The sequence below is a fragment of the Staurois parvus genome, unplaced genomic scaffold (genome assembly GCF_062004578.1).
Source record: "Staurois parvus isolate SC_StPar_1 unplaced genomic scaffold, SC_StPar_1.0 ptg002849l, whole genome shotgun sequence".
Lineage (NCBI taxonomy): Eukaryota > Metazoa > Chordata > Amphibia > Anura > Ranidae > Staurois > Staurois parvus.
In genome coordinates, this window is record NW_028320645.1 from 124,510 (window position 1) to 150,652 (window position 26,143).

The 26,143-nt window shown below is 48.5% G+C and overlaps 1 protein-coding gene across 1 annotated transcript in view; it reads right to left on the minus strand.

Moving 5' to 3' along the window:
* The window catches only part of LOC149429041 (placenta-specific gene 8 protein-like), a 60,127-nt gene extending 39,177 nt beyond the window's left edge, over positions 1-20,950 (minus strand). The window contains exon 1 of the mRNA XM_089666801.1: positions 20,845-20,950. The gene's annotated coding sequence lies outside the window, so the exon portion shown is untranslated. The remainder of the gene's footprint in view (positions 1-20,844) is intronic.
* Positions 20,951-26,143: the final 5,193 nt, after the last annotated feature.

Below are 26,143 nucleotides of genomic sequence, written 5' to 3' on the forward strand. Positions count from 1 at the left end.
GATCCTTATCCTCAGCCCTACTGACCCTCTGTAAACTGCCCTACTGACTCTTGTACACTCCTTTGCTGATAACTCATACTCTGCCCTGCTGAACCCTGTACACTGCCCTGCGGACCCACTGCACACTGCCTTGCTAACTCTCTGCCCCTCTAACCCCTGTACAATGCCCTGACACCCCACTGTACACTGCCCTACAAACTGCTGACCCTATGCTCTGCCCTGCTGATCCCCTGTACACTGCCCTACAAACTGCTGACCCCATGCTCTGCCCTGCTGATCCCCTGTACACTGCCCTACAAACTGCTGACCCTATGCTCTGCCCTGCTGATCCCCTGTACACTGCCCTACAAACTGCTGACCCCATGCTCTGCCCTGCTGATCCCCTGTACACTGCCCTACAAATTGCTGACCCTATGCTCTGCCCTGCTGATCCCCTGTACACTGCCCTACAAACTGCTGACCCTATGCTCTGCCCTTCTGATCCCCTGTACACTGCCCTACAAACTGCTGACCCCATGCTCTGCCCTGCTGATCCCCTGTACACTGCCCTACAAACTGCTGACCCTATGCTCTGCCCTGCTGATCCCCTGTACACTGCCCTACAAACTGCTGACCCCATGCTCTGCCCTGCTGATCCCCTGTACACTGCCCTACAAACTGCTGACCCCATGCTCTGCCCTGCTGATCCCCTGTACACTGCCCTACAAACTGCTGACCCCATGCTCTGCCCTGCTGATCCCCTGTACACTGCCCTACAAACTGCTGACCCCATGCTCTGCCCTGCTGATCCCCTGTACACTGCCCTACAAACTGCTGACCCCATGCTCTGCCCTGCTGATCTCCTGTACACTGCCCTACAAACTGCTGACCCCATGCTCTGCCCTGCTGATCCCCTGTACACTGCCCTACAAACTGCTGACCCCATGCTCTGCCCTGCTGATCCCCTGTACACTGCCCTACTGCTTCCTATACACTGTGCTGCTGAGGCTGGTTTTGGGTGAAGTTCCGCTTTAATGCTGATAGAAATCTCTCAGTCCGGCAGCCAGCATGTGTCTCCTGTTCCCCAGGCTCTGCGCACTCGGTCATGTGGCGGTCTGCGTCTCACTCCCCGTCTGCTCTCTACCTCTACCCAGAAGTGGCCTCTCACTGTCTGCCCCAATGAAGCAGTACAGGGCTCTGATGCAGCACAACCTCCTCCTCCACAGCCTCTCCTACTTGAGTTGCAGAAGCCATGAGTGCCTACCAGCCAGTGACATCATTGGCCCCATTCACTTACAAGGCAGGAGAGTTTGAAAAAAAAAACGTTATGGGTTCTCCCCCAATTCATCCCCAATTCAGGTCCTTTGAGCTGGTATGAGTTTTAAGGGGGACCCCATGCAAAAATACCAAAAACATGACGTGAACCCTCCCATTCCCTATTTTATACCAGATTTTTAAAGTGAGATCCTCCTAAAAATCCATACCAGACCCTAAATATGAGCATGCAGCTCAGCTTGCCAAAAAGAGGGGGGGGGGGGGGGTAAAGGTGTGTCCTCCCAAAGCATATCAGTCCACATGCCCTCAACGTGGTATCCTGTCAGGGGGCACCCCACCCCAGCAAAGCACCTTGTCCTCATGCTGATGGGGACAAGGGCCCCTTCCCCACAACCCTGGCTGCTGGTGGTTGTGGGGATCTGCAGGTGGGGGGAGGGGGGCTTTATGGCATCTGGAAGCCTTCTTTAACGGTAAGGGCGCACCCAGATCCTGCACCCTCCATGTGGATGAGTATGTGGTACATAGTACCCCTCTTATTCACAAAAACATGTAAACAGTAAAACAATCACAAGCACAATTTTACTTTAAGTCCTTTAATAAAAACCTCTAAAAATGTCCCATGATGCACTTCTACCGTCAATCACATCATCCAGCGATGTAGATATATGTCACTTACGATGCCCACCAACCCTCCAAAAGAAACAAAATGCCCCCAAGATATGTCTGTTCTCTTTCCTCCTGTTGAATGACAGGTAAGGTGAATGAGAGAAGTTATATAAAAGGGGGTGGAGTCTACTGGGTAATGTCATTGAATACATTCATGGACATGACCATATATGATCAATGATGTCCCAAGTCCCAGTGACATCATCATATATAAACATGGTCAATGACATCACCCCTTGTCACTCACTAGAACTGTCATTTACTAGACCTGTCATTCAGTGGGAGGCAAACGAAGGGATCAGACGTGTCTCAGCAGCACCAGTGGGTATTGTAATTGCTGGACGATGTGATTGATGGCGGATGTACATCCATGGGCGTATTTGCCACGAGGCAATCAAGGCACTTGCCTAGGGTGGCACTTCATAGGGGGGCGGCGCCGTGCCTAGGAAGAAGGGACGTCTTTGATGTCACTACAGCAGAGGAATCCAGTGAGGAGTGGGAGAATCATGCTTCCCCTGGACACTGCCATCCCCCGGGATCATCTCTCTGGATCCCCACCACCATCCACTGCAGAGAGCTCCAGGAGCTCCGATCCTCAGAGCAACCTATAGCCTGGCCGGGCGCACTGCATGCTGGGAGTTGTCCTTCCCCCGCCGCCCCGAACTACAATCCCAACAGGCTGTGCTAGGAGAGATGATCCCGGAGGATGGCAGTGTCCAGGAGAGACAGGAATCTCTGTCACAGGGGTGGAAGAGGGAAGGGACATGCAGCTGCGAGGGCAATACATGCCCCCCACTCGGTCTCCGCCCCGCCTGAGTGACCTCCATGCCTACTGCTGGGTATACCATGTATACTATGTGGGGGGGGGGGGCTGACCGAGACTGCCAGGTGACTGACCAGAGACTGCCAGGTGACTGACCAGAGACTGACCGAGACTGACCAGAGACTGCCAGGTGACTGACCAGAGACTGACCAGAGACTGCCAGGTGACTGACCAGAGACTGCCAGGTGACTGACCAGAGACTGCCAGGTGACTGACCAGAGACTGACCGAGACTGACCAGAGACTGCCAGGTGACTGACCAGAGACTGCCAGGTGACTGACCAAAGACTGACCGAGACTGCCAGGTGACTGACCAGAGACCTACCAGAGACTGCCAGGTGACTGACCAAAGACTGACCAGAGACTGCCAGGTGACTGACCAGAGACTGACCTAGACTGACCAGAGACTGCCAGGTGACTGACCGAGACTGACCAGAGACTGCCAGGTGACTGACTCATACCACTAACTGACACCTTGTCTCCACTCATACCACTAACTGACACCTTCACACTGCTCATACCACTAACTGACACCTTCACACTGCTCATACCACTAACTGACACCTTCACACTGCTCATACCACTAACTGACACCTTCACACTGCTCATACCACTAACTGACACCTTCTCACTGCTCATACCACTACTGACACCTTCACACTGCTCATACCACTAACTGACACCTTCTCACTGCTCATACCACTACTGACACCTTCACACTGCTCATACCACTACTGACACCTTCTCACTGCTCATACCACTACTGACACCTTCACACTGCTCATACCATTAACTGACACCTTCTCACTGCTCATACCACTACTGACACCTTCACACTGCTCATACCATTAACTGACACCTTCACACTGCTCATACCACTACTGACACCTTCACACCGCTCATACCATTACTGACACCTTCACACTGCTCATACCAATAACTGACACCTTCTCACTGCTCATACCACTAACTGACACCTTCTCACTGCTCATACCACTACTGACACCTTCACACTGCTCATACCACTACTGACACCTTGTCTCCACTCATACCACTAACTGACACCTTGTCTCCACTCATACCACTAACTGACACCTTGTCTCCACTCATACCACTAACTGACACCTTCACACTGCTCATACCACTAACTGACACCTTCTCACTGCTCATACCACTACTGACACCTTCACACTGCTCATACCACTAACTGACACCTTCTCACTGCTCATACCACTAACTGACACCTCACTGCTCATACCACTACTGACACCTTCTCACTGCTCATACCACTACTGACACCTTCTCACTGCTCATACCACTAACTGACACCTTCTCACTGCTCATACCACTAACTGACACCTTCTCACTGCTCATACCACTACTGACACCTTCACACTGCTCATACCACTACTGACACCTTCTCACTGCTCATACCACTAACTGACACCTTCACACTGCTCATACCATTAACTGACACCTTCACACTGCTCATACCACTACTGACACCTTCACACTGCTCATACCACTACTGACACCTTCACACTGCTCATACCATTAACTGACACCTTCACACTGCTCATACCACTACTGACACCTTCACACCGCTCATATCATTACTGACACCTTCACACTGCTCATACCACTAACTGACACCTTCACACTGCTCATACTACTAACTGACACCTTCACACTGCTCATACCACTAACTGACACCTTCACACCGCTCATATCATTACTGACACCTTCACACTGCTCATACCACTAACTGACACCTTCACACCGCTCATACCACTACTGACACCTTCACAGAAAGATGTGGCTGACCACTAAGTTCCACCCAGGAAACGTTGGTGCAGTAGAGACAGTGGGGGTGCACTGGGGGGGCATCAATTTTTGTGTTGCCCAGGGCAGCACAAAACATAAATACATCGCTGTGTACTTCGTGGGGTTTTTAATTTTAGCAAATGACTTCTGGTTGCCCCTTATTGGTAATGAGGAGTCTGAGATTCCAAGAAGCCCCCATCCTGAAGCCCCCACAACCACTGGACAGGGTTGAGGGGAAGAGGCCCTCTTTAACATGGGGACAAAATGATCAGCCAGTAAGGTATCCCCCCACATGTGTTGGTGGCATGTGGGGGGGGGTCACATGCTTGTCCCCCCTTTCCTGGACTAGGCTGCATGCTCAGATTATGTGTTTCTAAGGGGACCTCATGCATTTTTTTTTTGGTCCTTGATGACCTCATTTTTTTTTTTTGTTACGTAGAGCCCCTCCCCCTTTAGGGTCTGCTATTGATGTCCTTGATGACCTCATGCACTTTTTTTTGTTGCGTGGAGCCCCCCCCCCCCCCTTTAGGGTCTGCTGTTAATGTCCTTGATGACCTCATGCATTTTTTTTTGTTGTTGCATGGAGCCCCCCCCCCCTTTAGGGTCTGCTGTTAATGTCCTTGATGACCTCATGCATTTTTTTTTGTTGTTGCGTGGAGCCCCCCCCCCCCTTTAGGGTCTGCTGTTAATGTCCTTGAAGACCTCATGCATTTTTTTTTGTTGTGTGGAGCCCCCCCCCCTTTAGGGTCTGCTATTGATGTCCTTGAAGACCTCATGCATTTTTTTGTTGTTGCGTGGAGCCCCCCCCCCCTTTAGGGTTTGCTATTGATGTCCTTGATGACCTCATGCATTTTATTTTTGTTGCGTGGAGCCCCCCCTCTTTAGGGTCTGCTATTGATGTCCTTGATGACCTCATGCATTTTTTTTTGTTGCGTGGAGCCCCCCCCCCCTTTAGGGTCTGCCGTTAATGTCCTTGATGACCTCATGCATTTTTTTTTGTTGCGTGGAGCCCCCCCCCCCCTTTAGGGTCTGCTGTTAATGTCCTTGATGACCTCATGCATTTTTTTGTTGTTGCGTGGAGCCCCCCCCCCCCCTTTAGGGTCTGCTATTGATGTCCTTGATGACCTCATGCATTTTTTTTTTGTTGCGTGGAGCCCCCCCCCCCCTTTAGGGTTTGCTATTGATGTCCTTGATGACCTCATGCATTTTATTTTTGTTGCGTGGAGCCCCCCCTCTTTAGGGTCTGCTATTGATGTCCTTGATGACCTCATGCATTTTTTTTGTTGCGTGGAGCCCCCCCCCCCCCCTTTAGGGTCTGCCGTTAATGTTCTTGATGACCTCATGCACTTTTTTTTGTTGTGTGGAGCCCCCCCCCTCTAGGGTCTGCTATTGATGTCCTTGATGACCTCATGCACTTTTTTTTGTTGCGTGGAGCCCCCCCCCTTTAGGGTCTGCTATTGATGTCCTTGATGACCTCATGCATTTTTTTTTTGTTGCGTGGAGCCCCCCCCCCCTTTAGGGTCTGCTATTGATGTCCTTGATGACCTCATGCACTTTTTTTTGTTACGTGGAGCCCCCCCCCCCCTTTAGGGTCTGCTGTTAATGTCCTTGATGACCTCATGCATTTTTTTTTTGTTGTTGCATGGAGCCCCCCCCCCCTTTAGGGTCTGCTATTGATGTCCTTGAAGACCTCATGCATTTTTTTGTTGTTGCGTGGAGCCCCCCCCCCCCCCCCCTTTAGGGTCTGCTATTGATGTCCTTGAAGACCTCATGCATTTTTTTTTGTTGTGTGGAGCCCCCCCCCTTTAGGGTCTGCTATTGATGTCCTTGAAGACCTCATGCATTTTTTTGTTGTTGCGTGGAGCCCCCCCCCCCCACCCTTTAGGGTCTGCTTTTGATGTCCTTGATGACCTCATGCATTTTATTTTTGTTGCGTGGAGCCCCCCCTCTTTAGGGTCTGCTATTGATGTCCTTGATGACCTCATGCATTTTTTTTTTGTTGCGTGGAGCCCCCCCCCCCTTTAGGGTTTGCTATTGATGTCCTTGATGACCTCATGCATTTTATTTTTGTTGCGTGGAGCCCCCCCTCTTTAGGGTCTGCTATTGATGTCCTTGATGACCTCATGCATTTTTTTTTGTTGCGTGGAGCCCCCCCCCCCCCCTTTAGGGTCTGCCGTTAATGTCCTTGATGACCTCATGCACTTTTTTTTGTTGCGTGGAGCCCCCCCCCTTTAGGGTCTGCTATTGATGTCCTTGATGACCTCATGCATTTTTTTTTTGTTGCGTGGAGCCCCCCCCCCTTTAGGGTCTGCTATTGATGTCCTTGATGACCTCATGCACTTTTTTTTGTTACGTGGAGCCCCCCCCCCCCTTTAGGGTCTGCTGTTAATGTCCTTGATGACCTCATGCATTTTTTTTTTGTTGTTGCATGGAGCCCCCCCCCTTTAGGGTCTGCTATTGATGTCCTTGAAGACCTCATGCATTTTTTTGTTGTTGCGTGGAGCCCCCCCCCCCCCCCCCCTTTAGGGTCTGCTATTGATGTCCTTGAAGACCTCATGCATTTTTTTTTGTTGTGTGGAGCCCCCCCCCTTTAGGGTCTGCTATTGATGTCCTTGAAGACCTCATGCATTTTTTTGTTGTTGCGTGGAGCCCCCCCCCCCCACCCTTTAGGGTCTGCTTTTGATGTCCTTGATGACCTCATGCATTTTTTTTTGTTGTTGCATGGAGCCCCCCCCCCCTTTAGGGTCTGCTATTGATGTCCTTGAAGACCTCATGCATTTTTTTGTTGTTGCGTGGAGCCCCCCCCCCCCACCCTTTAGGGTCTGCTTTTGATGTCCTTGAAGACCTCATGCATTTTTTTGTTGTTGCGTGGAGCCCCCCCCCCCCTTTAGGGTCTGCTATTGATGTCCTTGAAGACCTCATGCTTTTTTTTTTGTTGCGTGGAGCCCCCCCCTTTAGGGTCTGCAATTGATGTCCTTGATGACCTCATGCACTTTTTTTTGTTACGTGGAGCCCCCCCCCCCCCCTTTAGGGTCTGCTGTTAATGTCCTTGATGACCTCATGCATTTTTTTTTGTTGTTGCATGGAGCCCCCCCCCCCCCTTTAGGGTCTGCTATTGATGTCCTTGAAGACCTCATGCATTTTTTTGTTGTTGCGTGGAGCCCCCCCCCCTTTTAGGGTCTGCTATTGATGTCCTTGAAGACCTCATGCATTTTTTTGTTGTTGCGTGGAGCCCCCCCCTTTAGGGTCTGCAATTGATGTCCTTGATGACCTCATGCACTTTTTTGTTGTTGCGTGGAGCCCCCCCCCTCTTTAGGGTCTGCTATTGATGTCCTTGAAGACCTCATGCATTTTTTTTTGTTGCGTAGAGCCCCCCCCCCTTTAGGGTCTGCTATTGATGTCCTTGATGACCTCATGCACTTTTTGTTGTTGCATGGAGCCCCCCCCCCCTTTAGGGTCTGCTATTGATGTCCTTGATGACCTCATGCACTTTTTTTTGTTGCGTGGAGCCCCCCCCCCTTTAGGGTCTGCTATTGATGTCCTTGATGACCTCATGCACTTTGTTTGTGGGGATCCCCTCTTCAGATCTACACCAGACTCACGGGGTCTCACATGCATTCGGGGGGGTCTATGCAGCTCTTTTTCATCCAGGATGAGCTCAGGAAGTGCTTAGAATTGCCAGTAAATGACATTTCATTGCAAACTTCTTTTGGAAAAAAACCCCACACAGACCCCTCCGAAGGTCCCCCATGATGAGCTTTGGGTTAAGGTCGACCATGAGGTTCAAGTTGAACCCTTCTGTAAACAGGTGAACGCTCTGCCCAGGTTTCGGCATTTCACCCACCCAAATATCCGGTGGAATTCTCGGTATAGTATCGTCCTTCATACCTGATGCTGCGCTGTTTCTGGCTGTTGCTGCTGGAGGACGCCTCGCCGTTTGATGCGGAAGTCGGCTATATCATGTCTTTATAAAGCTTAGTTTCGTTTCTCAGCTCTGCCACCAGATCCCCCATCCCCCACCCTCCTGTTCCTCCATTGTGTACCATGCTCAGACTTTGCTCTGCGTTCTGGCATGCCGCTTGGTGAGGTTACACAACATGTCCAAAATAAACACACCAACATCTACAAACACCCTTCCCTAAAGTCCCGGATTGGAATCGTGGGCAGAATCTCACAAACCTGCCTGTGACTCCAGAATCACGGCAAAATGCGCAATGAGGTGCGCTTATTTCTTACGTGCACCCCAACTGTGGTGCGATTTCACCGCAACCGACGCGTGACAAAAATCACAGCAAAACGCACCGGGCTCTGTGCCAGAATCTGGCATATGAGCTCCTTTGGAGAGGGAAGCCGTTCAATATGAATGGTGCCGCTGCAAAAGTGCATCATGAAAACACACAAAAAATGCACGAAAAACACAACGCAGAAGCATCGCTCTGGTGTGAACGGGAGGAGCAGAAACCCTTCACTTTGGAAATGTTAGTAAAGAGGGTGGAGTTCAGTTTGAACATCCAATCGTGTGCCAGGAAATGACGCCAGCAGGATTCTTTGCAAAGGCATGATTGGGTATTACAAGTGAGCACAGCTTCTCCTTATGTCTTAAAGCTGAACTCTGGGCATAAAAGCAAAAAAAAAACGTATTCCTCAATAGTCACAAATGATATAAATCCACTGTATGTGCTCTAAATGTCTTTGCAAACTCAGATAATACCTTGTGAAAGTAGCAGTGACATCACCCCTGTGCTGTACATAGCCTGTGCAGACAGCAGAGCTGTGGGAGGGGCTCAGCAGGCTCCACCCACTACCTGCTGTCTACCTACAGAAGAGGGCGGAGAGAAGACCAGTCCCCCTGCACAAGGAGAAAAAGCAGAGCTGTGGGAGTGGCCCAACAGCTCCACCCACTACAAGCTGCCTACAGAAAACTGCAGAAGGGGGCGGAGACAAGACCAGTTATCCTGCACAAGTAGAGAGAGCAGACTTGTGGGAGTGGCCCAGCAGACTCCACCCACTGCAGAAAATTACAGGAGGGGGCAGAGACAAGACCAGTCATCCTGCACAAGGAGGGAGCAGAGCTGTGGGATGGGTCCTTCAGGCTCCACCCACTACAAGCTGCCTACATAAAACCACAGGAGGGGGCGGAGACAAGACCAGTCACCCTGCACAAGTAGAGAAAGCAGAGCTGTGGGAGTGGCCCAGCGGAATCCACCCACTATAGAAAAATACAGGAGGGGGCGGAGACAAGACCAGTCACCCTGCACAAGTAGAGAAAGCAGAGCTATGGGAGTGGCCCAGCAGACTCCACCCATTACAGAAAACTACAGGAGGGGGCGGAGACAAGACCAGTCACCCTGCACAAGTAGAGAAAGCAGAGCTGTGGGAGTGGCCCAGCACACTCCACCCATTACAGTAAAATACAGGAGGGGCGGAGACAAGACCAGTTACCCTGCACAAGGAAAGAGGGCAGAGCTGTGGGAGTGGCCCAGCAGACTCCACCCATTGCAGAAAACTACAGGAGGGGCGGAGACAAGACCAGTCACCCTGCACAGGTAGAGAAAGCAGAGCTGTGGAAGTGGCCCAGCAGACTCCACCCATTACAGAAAACTACAGGAGGGGCGGAGACAAGACCAGTCACCCTGCACAAGGTGGGAGCTAAGCTGTGGGAGTGGCCTATCAGACTCCACCCACTACAGAAAACTACAGGAGCGGTCGGAGACGAGACCAGTCATCCCACACAAGGAGAGAGGGCAGAGCTGTGGGAGTGGTCCAGTAGGCTCCTCCCACCACAGGCTGCCTGCTGGAAACTAAATAAGGGAGTGGAGACAAGACCAGTCACCCCACACAAGGAGAGAGAGAGCAGAGCTGTGGGAGGGGCCCAGTAGTCTCCACCCACTGCAAAAACCAACAGGAGGCGTGGAGACAACACCAGTCCCCCGGTAACACTCACTTGGACAAGTGACCGGCCTCTACTGCTTCAGCAAACCAAAACCTTTTGTGGTCATGTCTCCTGAGAACACTGGATCCTAACCAAGCCTATGGGGTCCCAAACCACGCCCACATTATGGGTTGGTCCTGTCAGAGACTTCAGCTCTGAGGAAATAATCCGTCTACAATTTCTGAAAACAGGCGGGATCTGGAATGAAGGCGATTCCCTACTGATCTTCATAAATCAACTGATATCCGAGGCCTTTATTTGCACTAATTTGAAAACGAAATAAGAAGCAATAATGTGCAAAAATATCTATTTCCTAATAATAACAATCAGTGCAAAATGATGAAATCTAATAGGTGATGATCAATAATAATCAATTCAGAGTAACAGAACGATCATCCAATATAATGATTAGATATTCAAACCAGCAATGACTTCCAAATATCGAAGGATTAGAACCAAGAGTCTGGAAATGCAGCGTAGGGACCGATCAATAACTCCGCAACATGTGACAACGACTACACCAATCGTCCCCGTGATCTCCCTACAACCAGATATTCACAGCTCATCGAGTACCTCGGCATGATCAGGAATACCATACACAGGCCAATCCAATCAGCGTAGGGATCGATCAATAACTCCGCAACATGTGACAACGACTACACCAATCGTCCCCGTGATCTCCCTACAACCAGATATTCACAGCTCATCGAGTACCTCGGCATGATCAGGAATACCATACACAGGCCAATCCAATCAGCGTAGGGACCGATCAATAACTGCGCAACGTGACAACGACTACACCAATCGTCCCCGTGATCTCCCTACAACCAGATATTCACAGCTCATCGAGTACCTCGGCATGATCAGGAATACCATACACAGGCCAATCCAATCAGCGTAGGGACCAATCAATAACTCTGCAACGTGACAACGACTACACCAATCGTCCCCGTGATCTCCCTACAACCAGATATTCACAGCTCATCGAGTACCTCGGCATGATCAGGAATACCATACACAGGCCAATCCAATCAGCGTAGGGACCGATCAATAACTGCGCAACGTGACAACGACTACACCAATCGTCCCCGTGATCTCCCTACAACCAGATATTCACAGCTCATCGAGTACCTCGGCATGATCAGGAATACCATACACAGGCCAATCCAATCAGCGTAGGGATCGATCAATAACTCCGCAACATGTGACAACGACTACACCAATCGTCCCCGTGATCTCCCTACAACCAGATATTCACAGCTCATCGAGTACCTCGGCATGATCAGGAATACCATACACAGGCCAATCCAATCAGCGTAGGGACCGATCAATAACTCTGCAACGTGACAACGACTACACCAATCGTCCCCGTCATCTCTCTACAACCAGATTTTCAAAGCTCATCGAGTACCTCGGCATGATCAGGAATACCATACACAGGCCAATCCAATCAGCGTAGAATCTATGTGAGGTCAGTTGTTACACTAAGTTGTCTTCCTTGTCACATATATATCCGGCTAAACCATTGACTAGCCGCTTCCCGACCGCCCGACTGCTGAAGTACTGCTACAGGGCGGCAGGGCTGCGCAAAATCACACTTATATACGTAACTTTGTATTTCCGGGTAGGGGGGCGTGCGCCCGGCATCGGCGGCTTCAGCTATCAATCACCGGAGATTCCCCACCGGCACCCGCCGATCACTGAGGAACACTGACGGGGGAGTGGTCTGTTTGTAGACAATACAGATCTTTCCCCTGTCAGCTCCTGCACACTGCTTTGTATGGCTCTGCATAGCCGAGCCATACAAAGCAGATGATCTACATAGTAAAACACACACAGTTAACCCTTTGATCGCCCCTCATGTTAACCCCTTCCTGCCCAGTGCCATTAGTACAGTGTCGGGGCTTTTTATTAGCACTGATCACTGTATTGGTGTCACTAAGGATGTCAGTGGTAGTTAGTCAGTTCCCCCCCCCAGTGTCAGAATGCCACCGCAGTCCCGCTATAAGTCGCTGATCGCCGCCATTACTAATATATATATATATATGTACCTCGGATAATATAATTTTCAGTTTACAAATGAAAATCCATTGACTATAACGCCTCGGTTTACAAATTGTTTCGCAATATGAAGTTATGAATGCGCTGATTTTTAAATGTAATTACTGGGTTTTTTTTTCTTCACTATAGCTCACAGAATTAGCTGTCACTTTCCCCCAAGCTAAAGGAAACTTTGTTTCTTTTATCTCGGGAAATAAACTAAAAGGAAACTTTCTTTATCTCGGGAAATAAACTAAAAGGAAACTTTCTTTAACTCGGGAAATAAACTAAAAGGAAACTTTCTTTAACTCGGGAAATAAACTAAAAGGAAACTTTCTTTAACTCGGGAAATAAACTAAAAGGAAACTTTCTTTAACTCGGGAAATAAACTAAAAGGAAACTTTATTTAACTCGGGAAATAAACTAAAAGGAAACTTTCTTTAACTCGGGAAATAAACTAAAAGGAAACTTTGTTTCTTTTATCTCTGGAAATAAACTAAAAGGAAACTTTCTTTAACTTGGGAAATAAACTAAAAGGAAACTTTGTTTCTTTTATCTCTGGAAATAAACTAAAAGGAAACTTTCTTTAACTCGGGAAATAAACTAAAAGGAAACTTTCTTTAACTCGGGAAATAAACTAAAAGGAAACTTTGTTTCTTTTATCTCGGAAATAAACTAAAAGGAAACTTTGTATCTTTTAGCTGGGGGGGGAAAGTGACAGCTGATTCTGTGAGCTATAGTGAAGAAAAAAAAAAAAATCCGGTAATTACATTTAATTGTCCATCATTGCCACTTTACAGGGGTGGTCCTGCCTGTAGATATGAAGGAACTCGTGGTCCTGATTCCCACAATTATGCCTTTTCCTAGGTAACTGAAATAAGGGTGATGCTACGATTCCAGGACAGGGCCCCGGTCACAGCACTGGGAGAGGCAGAGCGCTGAGATGCCGGACTGTCCTGGCAAATCTGGGACAGTTGACACTTACTCTTGGTTCGCACAAATGCGTTTTTTTTAGTGCTTTGTGCATTTTTCAGAAACACACTACAGTCGCTTTGTCCTAGTCCTATGGATCCAGTTCACACCTGTGGGTCTTGATTTGCTGCATTTTTTTGAAAAGGGTCGGGGACTCTTTTTTCCTGCAGCTGATTGAGTTTTGTGTGTAATAGACTTCAATGGACACGTACCAAAAAAACAGAAGTGTTGCGTTTTTTAATGCTTTTTTTCATGCGTTTTGCTTTTTTTTTAAATTTGTCTAATAGGGAAGTACGACAGTTCTGTTCACGCAGTGCGACTTTAAACGGACTTTGATGTGACTTTACACTCTCTGGCACTCAAATAGCATCAATGTAGCATCAAAGTGGTGTGGGAACCTTTATGTGTCCAAAGTCGCATGTCAGGGTTAGGGTTAAGGGTTAAGGTTAGAGATAGGATCAGGGTTAGGGTTAGAGATAGGATCAGGGTTAGGGTTAGAGATAAGATCAAGGTTAGGGTTAGAGATAAGATCAGGGTTAGGGTTAGAGATAAGATCAGGGTTAGGGTTAGAGATAGGATCAGGGTTAGAGATAAGATCAGTGTTAGGGTTAGAGATAGGATCAGGGTTACGGTTGGAGATAAGATCAGGGTTAGGGTTAGAGATAAGATCAGGGTTAGGGTTAGAGCAAAGATCAGGGTTAGGGTTAGAGATAAGATCAAGGTTAGGGTTAGAGATAAGATCAGGGTTAGGGTTAGAGATAAGATCAGGGTTAGGGTTAGAGATAGGATCAGGGTTAGAGATAAGATCAGTGTTAGGGTTAGAGATAGGATCAGGGTTAGGGTTAGAGATAGGATCAGGGTTAGGGTTAGAGATAAGATCAGGGTTAGGGTTAGAGATAGGATCAGGGTTAGGGTTAGAGCTAAGATCAGGGTTAGGGTTAGAGATAAGATCAAGGTTAGGGTTAGAGATAGGATCAGGGTTAGGGTTAGAGATAAGATCAGGGTTAGGGTTAGAGATAGGATCAGGGTTAGGGTTAGAGATAGGATCAGGGTTAGGGTTAGAGATAAGATCAGAGTTAGGGTTAGAGATAAGATCAGGGTTAGGGTTAGAGATAGGATCAGGGTTAGGGTTAGAGATAGGATCAGGGTTAGGGTTAGAGATAGGATCAGGGTTAGGGTTAGAGATAGGATCAGGGTTAGGGTTAGAGATAAGATCAGAGTTAGGGTTAGAGATAAGATCAGGGTTAGGGTTAGAGATAGGATCAGGGTTAGGGTTAGAGATAAGATCAGGGTTAGGGTTAGAGATAAGATCAGGGTTAGGGTTAGAGATAAGATCAGAGTTAGGGTTAGAGATAAGATCAGGGTTAGGGTTAGAGATAAGATCAGGGTTAGGGTTAGAGATAGGATCAGGGTTAGGGTTAGAGATAGGATCAGGGTTAGGGTTAGAGATAAGATCAGGGTTAGGGTTAGAGATTGGATCAAGGTTAGGATTAGAGATAGGATCAGGGTTAGGGTTAGCGATAGGATCAGGGTTAGGGTTAGAGATAGGATCAGGGTTAGGGTTAGAGATTAGATCAAGGTTAGGGTTAGAGATTAGATTAGGGTTAGAGATAAGATCAGGTTTAAGGTTAGAGTTTGGGTTAGGATTAGGTTTAGCGGTAGTTTTTAGGGTTAATTATTGCTATGCCTAACCTTAACCCCTTCACTCCTGAGGGTAAAACAAATCTAAATGCATAAGCACAATTTTGCAACATTGACACATGTTAGTAAAACCGTCCGTATCATCACAACTACTTTGTACATCCAGGTGAATTATAGCGCGTTTTTTTTTCAGGACAAATTGGGCTTTCATTTGGTGGTAAATGGAAATGGATATCTTCTGATTTTTTTTATTATCAAAGGAAAACTGGACCAAAATAGTAAAATTTTTTTTTTTTAATTTAGCTGTTTGTTTCTTGTTACTACCATAACCTACCACCAAAGAAAAACCCCAAATTCTCCAGCTCTTGGCAATCGCAGTGATACCATAGATGGATGTTATTTGTTGTTTGTACCCGGAGTACAGCCCAGAAACTATAGTGCACTTTTTGTTTTTGTCTTTTCTTACCTAAAACACACTGACATTGACACTAACTGACACTGACATTGACACTAACTGACACTGATACCAATTTTTTTTTCAAAATCCTGACCTTTGACCCTGACCTTTTGACCTTGACATTTGACCCTGACCTTGATCCAAACACTAACCCTGGCAATGAGCTAGATTAAACCTTGACCTAGGTATTTTTTTCTTCATTTTTTATTTTATGTTTTGATATTTATTTATTTATCTTTTTTTTTTTTTTTACAAAAAAATTTTACCCTCTATGCCAGGAGTTAGAGAGATATAATGTATCTTTCATAGTTACATAGTTAGTCTGGCTGAAAAAAGATAAAAGTCCATCCAGTTCAACCATAGAAAAAAAAAGTTATAATCCTACACCCACAGTTGATCCAGAGGAAGGCAAAAATCCCAGCAAAGCACGATCCAATCTGCTCCTGCAGGGGAAAATTTCCTTCCTGATCCCCCGAGAGGCAATCAGATATTCCCTGGATCAACGTTCCCTATAAATGTTATATCCAGTTATATTCTGTGTATCCAAGAAAGGATCCAGGACTTTCCTACAGCAATCCACTGAGCTGGTCACAACCAACTCTGGAGGGAGTCTATTCCACATTCTCACAGCTCTTACTGTGAAGAAACCTTTCCGTGTTTGGAGATTACATTTAATTTCCTCCAATCAGAGGCTCTCACAGCGATCATGTGACCCGGATTTGGGAGAACTGGGTCCCGATGGTTAGAACAGGACCCGGTGCTCTCAGTGACACTGTGGCCTTTGTGCTGGGAGCACGCTGTGCGGTGCGTTCCCAGCACAAAGACAGGTGCATGCTGTGCGGCGCGCTCCCAGCACAAAGACAGGTACATGCTGTGCGGCATACTCCCAGCACATACACAGGTGCGTGCTGTGTGGCGCGCTCCCAGCACAAAGACAGGTACGTGCTGTGCGGCTCGCTCCCAACACAAAGACAGGTACGGGCTGTGCGGCGCACTCCCAGCACAAAGACAGGTACGTGCTGTGCGGCATACTCCCAGCACATACACAGGTGCGTGCTGTGTGGCGCGCTCCCAGCACAAAGACAGGTACGTGCTGTGCGGCGCGCTCCCAACACAAAGACAGGTACGGGTTGTGCGGCGCACTCCCAGCACAAAGACAGGTACGCGCTGTGTGCGGCTCGCTCCCAACACAAAGACAGGTACGCGCTGTGTGCGGCGCACTCCCAGCACAAAGACAGGTACGCGCTGTGCGGCTCGCTCCCAACACAAAGACAGGTACGGGCTGTGCGACGCACTCCCAGCACAAAGACAGGTATGTGCTGTGCGGCGCGCTCCCTGCACAAAGACAGGTACGTGCTGTGCGGCTCGCTCCCAGCACAAAGACAGGTACGCGCTGTGCGGCTCACTCCCAGCACAAAGACAGGTACGCGCTGTGCGGCTCACTCCCAGCACAAAGACAGGTACGTGCTGTGCGGCTCGCTCCCAGCACAAAGACAGGTACATGCTGTGCGGCTCACTCCCAGCACAAAGACAGGTACGCACTGTGCGGCTCGCTCCCAGCACAAAGACAGGTACGTGCTGTGCGACGCATTCCCAGCACAAAGACAGGTACGCGCTGTGCGGCTCACTCCCAGCACAAAGACAGGTACACGCTGTGCGGCTCGCTCCCAGCACAAAGACAGGTACATGCTGTGCGGCTCACTCCCAGCACAAAGACAGGTACGCACTGTGCGGCTTGCTCCCAGCACAAAGACAGGTACGTGCTGTGCGACGCATTCCCAGCACAAAGACAGGTACGCGCTGTGCGGCGCACTCCCAGCACAAAGACAGGTACGCAAATATGCAGCCCCCACAGAAAAAAGCCCCATTCTGTGAGGCTGCATATTTGCGTGACGTCGGCATCAAGAGGTTAACATCCAACCCCAACCCCAACCCTTTACCAGAACCCTAACATGCAACTTTGGACACATAAAGATTCCTGCATTACTTTCATGTGACTTTGATGCCACTTGAGTTCCAAAGAGTGTATAAAAGTCACATAAAAGTCACATAAAAGTCACACCACATGAACAGAACTGTCAGACTTTTCTATTAAGAGAAAAAAAAAGCAAAACGTATCAACAACACGTGTTCAAAAATGCAAAACGTGGCAGAAAAACGCATGAACCGCAAGCTGCATAGATGTGATCCTGGCCTCGTGCCGTGTGCAGTAGATTGAGTGTTTGTACCCGCGGCCACAATGTAACAATCACTTCCCTTTCTGCGGGGAGAATGTAACAAAGTGTGAAGATCGCAATGTCGGAGAACATCTGCAGATAATAACAAGACATTTTGCTTTTGCAGATACCAGGTCATCCCCAAGGACGAAGCAACCCGCTGGAACTGGCCAAGGACAAAAAGTGGTGAAATTCCTTCAACTCAGCAACAGAAACTGGTTTTAACCGCTTCCCCTCCAGAGGGATTGTTTTTTTACGTTTTTAGCACACATGAATTTTAGTGAAAACACACAATGTTATACCCGATTGTGTATAAATAATACGTTTACACATGTGCGTTTGTGGGTGTGTGCAAGCCAACAGGGTTCATGTTCAACGTTTTATTTGTTTGTTTTTTTATACATTTTATTATGAATTTTTCTTTTTTACTTTTTTTTTTTCTTTAACAAGGGGGGGTTAACAAGCCCCCTATGTGATAACATTGGGCAGGTGGCAGGTACTCTTTATGGGGGTCTTTAAGGGGGTCTACTTTTACATTACAGCTGTGTGATGGCTGAAGAAAACAAGGATGAGCCCAGGGGCGGACTGACAACTCATGGGGCCCCCGGGCAATAGGGGATCATGGGGCCCCTGTGTTCTTGCCCAAACTCAAAAAAGCCTATGAAAAAGGTACCAGGGGCATCTCATGGGGCCCCCTACTGACCCTGGCAGTGCTCGAGTTTCCAAATGGTCAGTCCGCCCCTGGAGGAGCCTGTGTTTAACCCTTCACTCTCTGGACATGCCTAGTACAAGCGCTCATGTACACTGCAGCTGATAAACTGATGTTTAGGAGCAGTTGAGCATTTTTTTCAGCAGCCCCTGAACTCTCCTATATGTTTTCCTATGTGTCCGTGTACATACAGTCGTTTACAGGCAGTTGAATTTACAGTCACTGTCTTGAAACCACAAAAATCGCGTTCAGGAGTAGGTTTTACTGGCATTTCAAACGCAAAATGCGTGTAAACGTGTGTAAACTCCTTTATGCACGTTTGCATTTAGATGCGGTTTTTGGTTGGTCCATATCCAGGGCACAATTCACTAAGCGGCATCTTACCGCACCCGAGTATGGGGAAGAATACCGCATAGTATTAAAAAAAAAAGCATTTGAATCCACTAAAAAAGGCGACTAAAATACCGCAGGAGATATTTTATCAAGTCACGCGGTATTTTAGTAGTGAGAAGCATGCGTTGATGTTTCAGCTCTCAGCGAGGTTCCCCACTGACAGCTGAATGTAAAAGAAAGAATTGCCGGCAATTAAAAAATAATTAAAAAACAGCGTGGGGTCCCCCCTCCCAACCATACCAAGTCCTTTGGGTCTGGTATGGATTTTGAGGAGAAGCCCCACACCAAAATGTAAAAAAAAAATGCATACCAGGCCTTTATCCAAGCATGCAGGTCAGGAAAGGGGGGGGGGGGCAAGTGAGCACCCCCTCCTGAACCATACCAGGTCACATGCCCTAAACATGGGGGTGGTGCTTTGGGATAGGGGGAGCTTCCCCCCCAAAGCACCTTGTCCCCATGTTGATGGGGACAAGAGCCTCTTCCTCACAACCCTGGACTGTGGTTGTGGGGGTCTGCGGGCAGGGGGCCTATCGAAATCTGGAAGCCCCCTTTAGCGAGGGGCCCCCAGATCCCTGCCCCCCTCCATGAGAATTCCGCTGGCTTGACAGTTCTGAAATATGTAAGGGGCAGGGCCATCACGTATGTGACCCCGCCTCCGTGTGACATCATTGACCTAGCATGCCCCAGTCGATGAAGTCACACGGGGCGGGGTCACATGGGTGATGTCACCGGTGGACCCGCCCCTTACATATTTAAGATCTGTCAAGCCAGCGGAGAGGCAGACGGCCGGGAGCCAGCGTTGGGAGCGGTGGGCATCGTGATTGACGTTGGATCTACTTCAGGGGACATTCTTTTATTTTCCTTCTTTTAATAAAGGACTTGTCAAAGAATGTCTCCTGTCTTTTGTCACACTACACATGGTAGCGGTACCATGTACCCCACACTCATTCACATGGGGGGCAGGATCTGGGGGCTTCCAGATTCTGATAAGCCCCCCGCCCGCAGACCCCCACGACCACAGCCCAGGATTGTGGGGAAGAGGCCCTTGTCCGTGCTTGGGTGGGGAGCCCCCCCACCCCAAACTACCCCCCCATGTTAAGGACATGTGGCCTGGTGTAGTTCAGGAGATGGGGTGCTCATTCGCCCCCCCCCCCCTCTCCTGACCTGCCAGGCTGCATGCTCAGATAAGGATCTGGTATGGATTTGAGGGGGACTCCAACGCCATTTTTTTTCAAAAATGTTGCGTGGGGCTTCCTCCCAAAATCCATACCAGACAGAAGCACTTGGTATGGATGGGAGGGGGGACCCCACGCCATTTTTTTTATTATTTTTTAATTGCCGGCAATTCTTTCTTTTATATTCAGCTGTCAGTGGGAACTTCGCTGAGAGCTGAAACATCAACGCATGCTTCTCACTACTAAAATACCGCAGGACTTGGTACCCCATACTCGGGTGCGCTAAGATACCGCTTAGTGAATTGTGCCCTGGATATGGATCAGCCAAAGAACACGTCTAAACACAAACACGCATAAACGAGTTTACAAGCGTTTACACGCGCTTACAAGAGTTTGGCATTTGAAACGCCGGTAAAATCTGCTCCTGAATGCGATTTTGTTGTATTCAAGACAACGACTGTAAACTCAACTGCCTGTGAACGACTGTAAATGACGATGTGTACACGGACACCAAGGAGAACATCAAGGAGAGTTCAGGGGCTGCTGAACAAAACGCTCAACTGCTCCTAAATGTCAGATTAGCAGCTGCAGCGTACATGAGCCCTAAGAAATGTGGCAAGAGAAATGAGACTCCCTTTTAAAAAAAAGGATGCTGTGGGGGTACAGATTCTGAGGGATGGAGTCTTGGTAGAGTAGAAAATATGTAATGATAACGCAGTTAGAAGTAATATTCTGCCTCTTACCTGGTGCTGAGCCTGTGGTCGGGGGAGCACTGTGCAAAATGATCTGTGACTACTCTGAGTTTCGTTTCCCAAACTTTACATCACATTTACTGGGCTGTTTCCCAGATCTCCCTCCACCCCCCCTCCATCCAGATCCCTCGCCACACCCCTCCATCCAGATCCCTCTCCACCCCCTCCATCCAGATCCCTCTCCACCCCCTCCATCCAGATACTTCTCCACCTCCCTGCGCCCAGATCACTATGTGTGCCAGACTCCTACCAAACTTCCTGCCGGGACAAGAATGAAATCTCAGCTCCATCTGTAACACAAATATAGACACCATAAAGACAAACCTGAACCAGGACCTCCTTCCTCCTGCCGGTGACCCCTCTAGTGATATAAAGATCTATATAGAGGAATCAGGACCTCCTTCCTCCCGCCGGTGACCCCTCTAGTGAAGATCTATATAGAGGAATCAGGACCTCCTTCATCCTGCCGGTGACCCCTCTAGTGATATAAAGACCTATATAGAGGAATCAGGACCTCCTTCCTCCTGCCGGTGACCCCTCTAGTGATACAAAGATCTATACAGAGGAATCAGGACCTCCTTCCTCCTGCCGGTGACCCCTCTAGTGATATAAAGATCTATATAGAGGAATCGGGACTTCCTTCCTCCTGCCGGTGACCCCTCTAGTGATATAAAGATCTATATAGAGGAATCAGGACCTCCTTCATCCTGCTGGTGACCCCTCTAGTGATAGTTCTATATAGAGGAATCAGGACCTCCTTCCTCCTGCCGGTGACCCCTCTAGTGATAGGATCTATATAGAGGAATCAGGACCTCCTTCCTCCCGCCGGTGACCCCTCTAGTGAAGATCTATATAGAGGAATCAGGACCTCCTTCATCCTGCCGGTGACCCCTCTAGTGATATAAAGACCTATATAGAGGAATCAGGACCTCCTTCCTCCTGCCGGTGACCCCTCTAGTGATACAAAGATCTATACAGAGGAATCAGGACCTCCTTCCTCCTGCCGGTGACCCCTCTAGTGATATAAAGATCTATATAGAGGAATCGGGACCTCCTTCCTCCCGCCGGAGACCCCTCTAGTGATATAAAGATCTATATAGAGGAATCAGGACCTCCTTCCTCCTGCTGGTGACCTCGCTAGTGATAGGATCTATATAGAGGAATCTGGACCTCCTTCCTCCTGCCGGTGACCCCTCTAGTGATACAAAGATCTATATAGAGGAATCAGGACCTCCTTCCTCCTGCCGGTGACCCCTCTAGTGATAGGATCTATATAGAGGAATCAGGACCTCCTTCATCCTGCCGGTGACCCCTCTAGTGATATAAAGATCTATATAGAGGAATCGGGACCTCCTTCCTCCTGCCAGTGACCCCTCTAGTGACATAAAGATCTATATAGAGGAATCTGGACCTCCTTCCTCCTGCCGGTGACCCCTCTAGTGATATGAAGATCTATATAGAGGAATCAGGACCTCCTTCCTCCTGCCGGTGACCCCGCTAGTGATAGGATCTATATAGAGGAATCTGGACCTCCTTCCTCCTGCCGGTGACCCCTCTAGTGATACAAAGATCTATATAGAGGAATCAGGACCTCCTTCCTCCTGCCAGTGACCCCTCTAGTGATAGGATCTATATAGAGGAATCAGGACCTCCTTCCTCCTGCTGGTGACCCCGCTAGTGATAGGATCTATATAGAGGAATCTGGACCTCCTTCCTCCTGCCGGTGACCCCTCTAGTGATACAAAGATCTATATAGAGGAATCAGGACCTCCTTCCTCCTGCCGGTGACCCCTCTAGTGATAGGATCTATATAGAGGAATCAGGACCTCCTTCATCTTGCCGGTGACCCCTCTAGTGATATAAAGACCTATATAGAGGAATCGGGACCTCCTTCCTCCTGCCAGTGACCCCTCTAGTGACATAAAGATCTATATAAAGGAATCAGGACCTCCTTCCTCCTGCCGGTGACCCCTCTAGTGATATGAAGATCTATATAGAGGAATCAGGACCTCCTTCCTCCTGCTGGTGACCCCTCTAGTGACATAAAGATCTATATAAAGGAATCAGGACCTCCTTCATTCTACTGGTGACCCCTCTAGTGACATAAAAATCTATGTGGATGAATCTGGACCTCCTTCCTCCTGCTGGTGACCCCTCTAGTAATAGGATCTATATAGCGGAATCAGGACCTCCTTCCTCCATTCTACTGGTGACCCCTCTAGTGATATGAAGATCTATATAGAGGAATCAGGACCTCCTTCCTCCTGCCAGTGACCCCTCTAGTGATATAAAGATCTATATAGAGGAATCAGGACCTCCTTCCTCCCGCCGGTGACCCCTCTAGTGATATGAAGATCCACATAGAGGAATCAGGACCTCCTTAGGGGTGCGCCAGTACACATCATCCCCGCAATGTACGGTTACACCACGGTGCCTGGGTGGAGCCGCCCATCAGCGGTACTGTTGGCGGTCTCCAAGTGGTTAAACCAAGAATAACTGCAACATTGTATCTATGAGGAAATCATTTCATCTGAATATGCAGTCATGTTTGTACGGAAATCATTCACCAGCCATCATCGAGGAGGACAAGCACTTGATCCACTTAGACATCCTGTTCCTCTGAAATCCCGGTGTAAGTGGATCAAGTGCTTGTCCTCCTCGATGATGGCTGGTGAATGATTGCCGTACAAACATGACTGCATATTCAGATGAAATGCTTTCCTCATTATAGGAGGGGCGTTCAAGTCTAACTGGGACTTTATACAATAAAAGAACAAATTTCAAGGAGTGGAAACTGCATTTATTTTTTGGCACCCTCCCCTGCTACATTTATACACTTCTGCCAGCGTGTCACTAATGCCTGGAAAGCTTCCGCATGGAAAGATTTGTCAGAATGCTGGAACCCTCCTAGGACAGCCGGCTTCACCTCCTCATCATGGTCTTCACCGTTCCCACAGAAATATCCATCTCTTGTATGATTTCAGGACAGGTTCTGCATTGATGATCCAGGATCCGACGTTCCACGTGCTGAATGTTCACAGGAAGGGAACCGCCACGGCCAGGATGGTCATTGACGGATGTACGGCCATCTTAGAAACATTTCTACCATTCAACTGTGACTTGAGCATCTCATCGCCGTACTGCGCTTGAAGTCTGCTGTAGATATCAACTCTCCCTGTAGTAAGAAGGCTTCATGTATCTCCTCATTCCCCTCCCTCAGGAGTGCAACCAGCGTATGATGCTGAGTCCCTGCCTAACAATTCTTTGCCAAATACGGCTTGGCTTGTCCGTTGTGGGAAGAGATTTTGAGTAGAAAAAAGAAGTGTTATGTTTTGTGTTCAGTCAGACAAGTGAGGACCGTCTTTGATATAACATCTATCGGACAGAAAGCAAAGGAGAATCTCGCGGCAACAACGAAACCCAATGCGAGACCAGAAATCCCTTTTTTAGCTCATCAGACTTGAAGCTGCCTAACCTCAGGCATTTATTTGGCAAGTATGTATTTACCTAAACTTCTCTCTGTCATCTGTTTGCTGTGCTGTTGTGTTCTGTATATTTATATATATATTGGTTACATCTTCTTTCTGTAAATATTTCTACTGCACCCTTTTGACCTTTTAGTAATAAATCTTACTTTCTAAAAGTGTTGAACTGTTTCTATAGCTCCTGAATGTAATTTACGAGTCTCTGCCGCTAAAGAATGCTACTATGAGTATTTAACCCTCTGTATAACCGGTCTGTAGAGATAGCGGGATACTGACGGTTAACCAATCATCCTAGTGTATTGCTGAGTTTCCTCTTTCTCTGTATAAAAAGGAGGTGGTGGCAGTGTGAAGAGTTAATTGCGTAATTAACCTGACCCAGTAGCAATTCAGGCTGCCGGTACATCGATTGTGATCCAATTAGCGGGAACGTCGGTGTGCAGGGTGCAGCTGGGTGTGGCATTGTTACGTACGTGACAGCACGGTTTTAGATTGACTAGTCCTTCGGTCATGAGTTTGGGGAGAAGGGCTGGGGTCTGACGCCATGCCCGTCACAACTACTACGTGTAGTACCGCCACGCCGGACTCCCTCTTTATACCTGGAAAATGGAAGGCCTGGTTGGACCTGAGCGCCCCTCGTACAATGTGATTATTATCAGAAGAAATGAGCAGCCCCACAATCATGAAGAACTTGGTATTTACTGTCAGAAAGCAGGATCAGTACCAACGCTGATCGGTCGGTACCAACAGAAGAGAGGCAGCTGGAGTGAATCTAGTCCTGGACAAGTCACAAGAGGTTCTCACCTTGAGTCACCAGGTGGCAGTATAGAACAAGCCAGCACACACTGCCAGTTAAAGCAGAAACACACTGCGCCTGAGCACTGCAAACCTAACACGCTCCATCCATCCATCCATCCATGTCTTCATCCCTCCTTCCATGTCTCCATCCATCCATACCTCCATCCATCCCTCCATCCATCTATCCCTATCCCTCCATCCATCCATGTCTCCATCCCTCCATCCAACCATACAACCATCCATGTCTCCATCCTTCCATCCATACATACCTCCATCCCTCCTTCCATGTTTCCATCCCTCCATCCATCCATACCTCCATCCATCCATCCCTCAATCCATGTCTCCATCCCTCCATCTACCCATACCTCCATCCATCCATCCCTCCATCCATGTCTCCATCCCTCCATCCATCCATCCATCCCTCCATCCATCCATGTCACCATCCCTCCATCCATCCATGTCTCCATCTCTCCATCCATCCATGTCTCTATCCCTCCATCTATCCATGCCTCCTTCCATCCATGTCTCCATCCCTCCATCCATCCATGTCTCCATCCATGTCTCCATCCCTCCATCCATCCATCCATGTCACCATCCATTCATCCATCCATCCATGTCACCATCCCTCCATCCATCCATGTCTCCATCTCTCCATCCATCCATGTCTCCATCCCTCCATCCATCCATGCCTCCTTCCATCCATGTCTCCATCCCTCCATCCATCCATGTCTCCATCCATCCCTCCATCCATGTCTCCATCCCTCCATCCATCCATCCATGTCACCATCCATCCATCCATCCATCCATCCATCCATCCATGTCTCCATCTCTCCATCCATCCATGTCTCTATCCCTCCATCTATCCATGCCTCCTTCCATCCATGTCTCTATCCCTTCATCCATGTCTCCGTCCGTCCCTCCATCCATCCATGTCTCCATCCATACCTCCATACATGCCTCCACCCATGCCTCCATCCCTTCATCCATCCAAGTCTCCATCCCTCCATCTA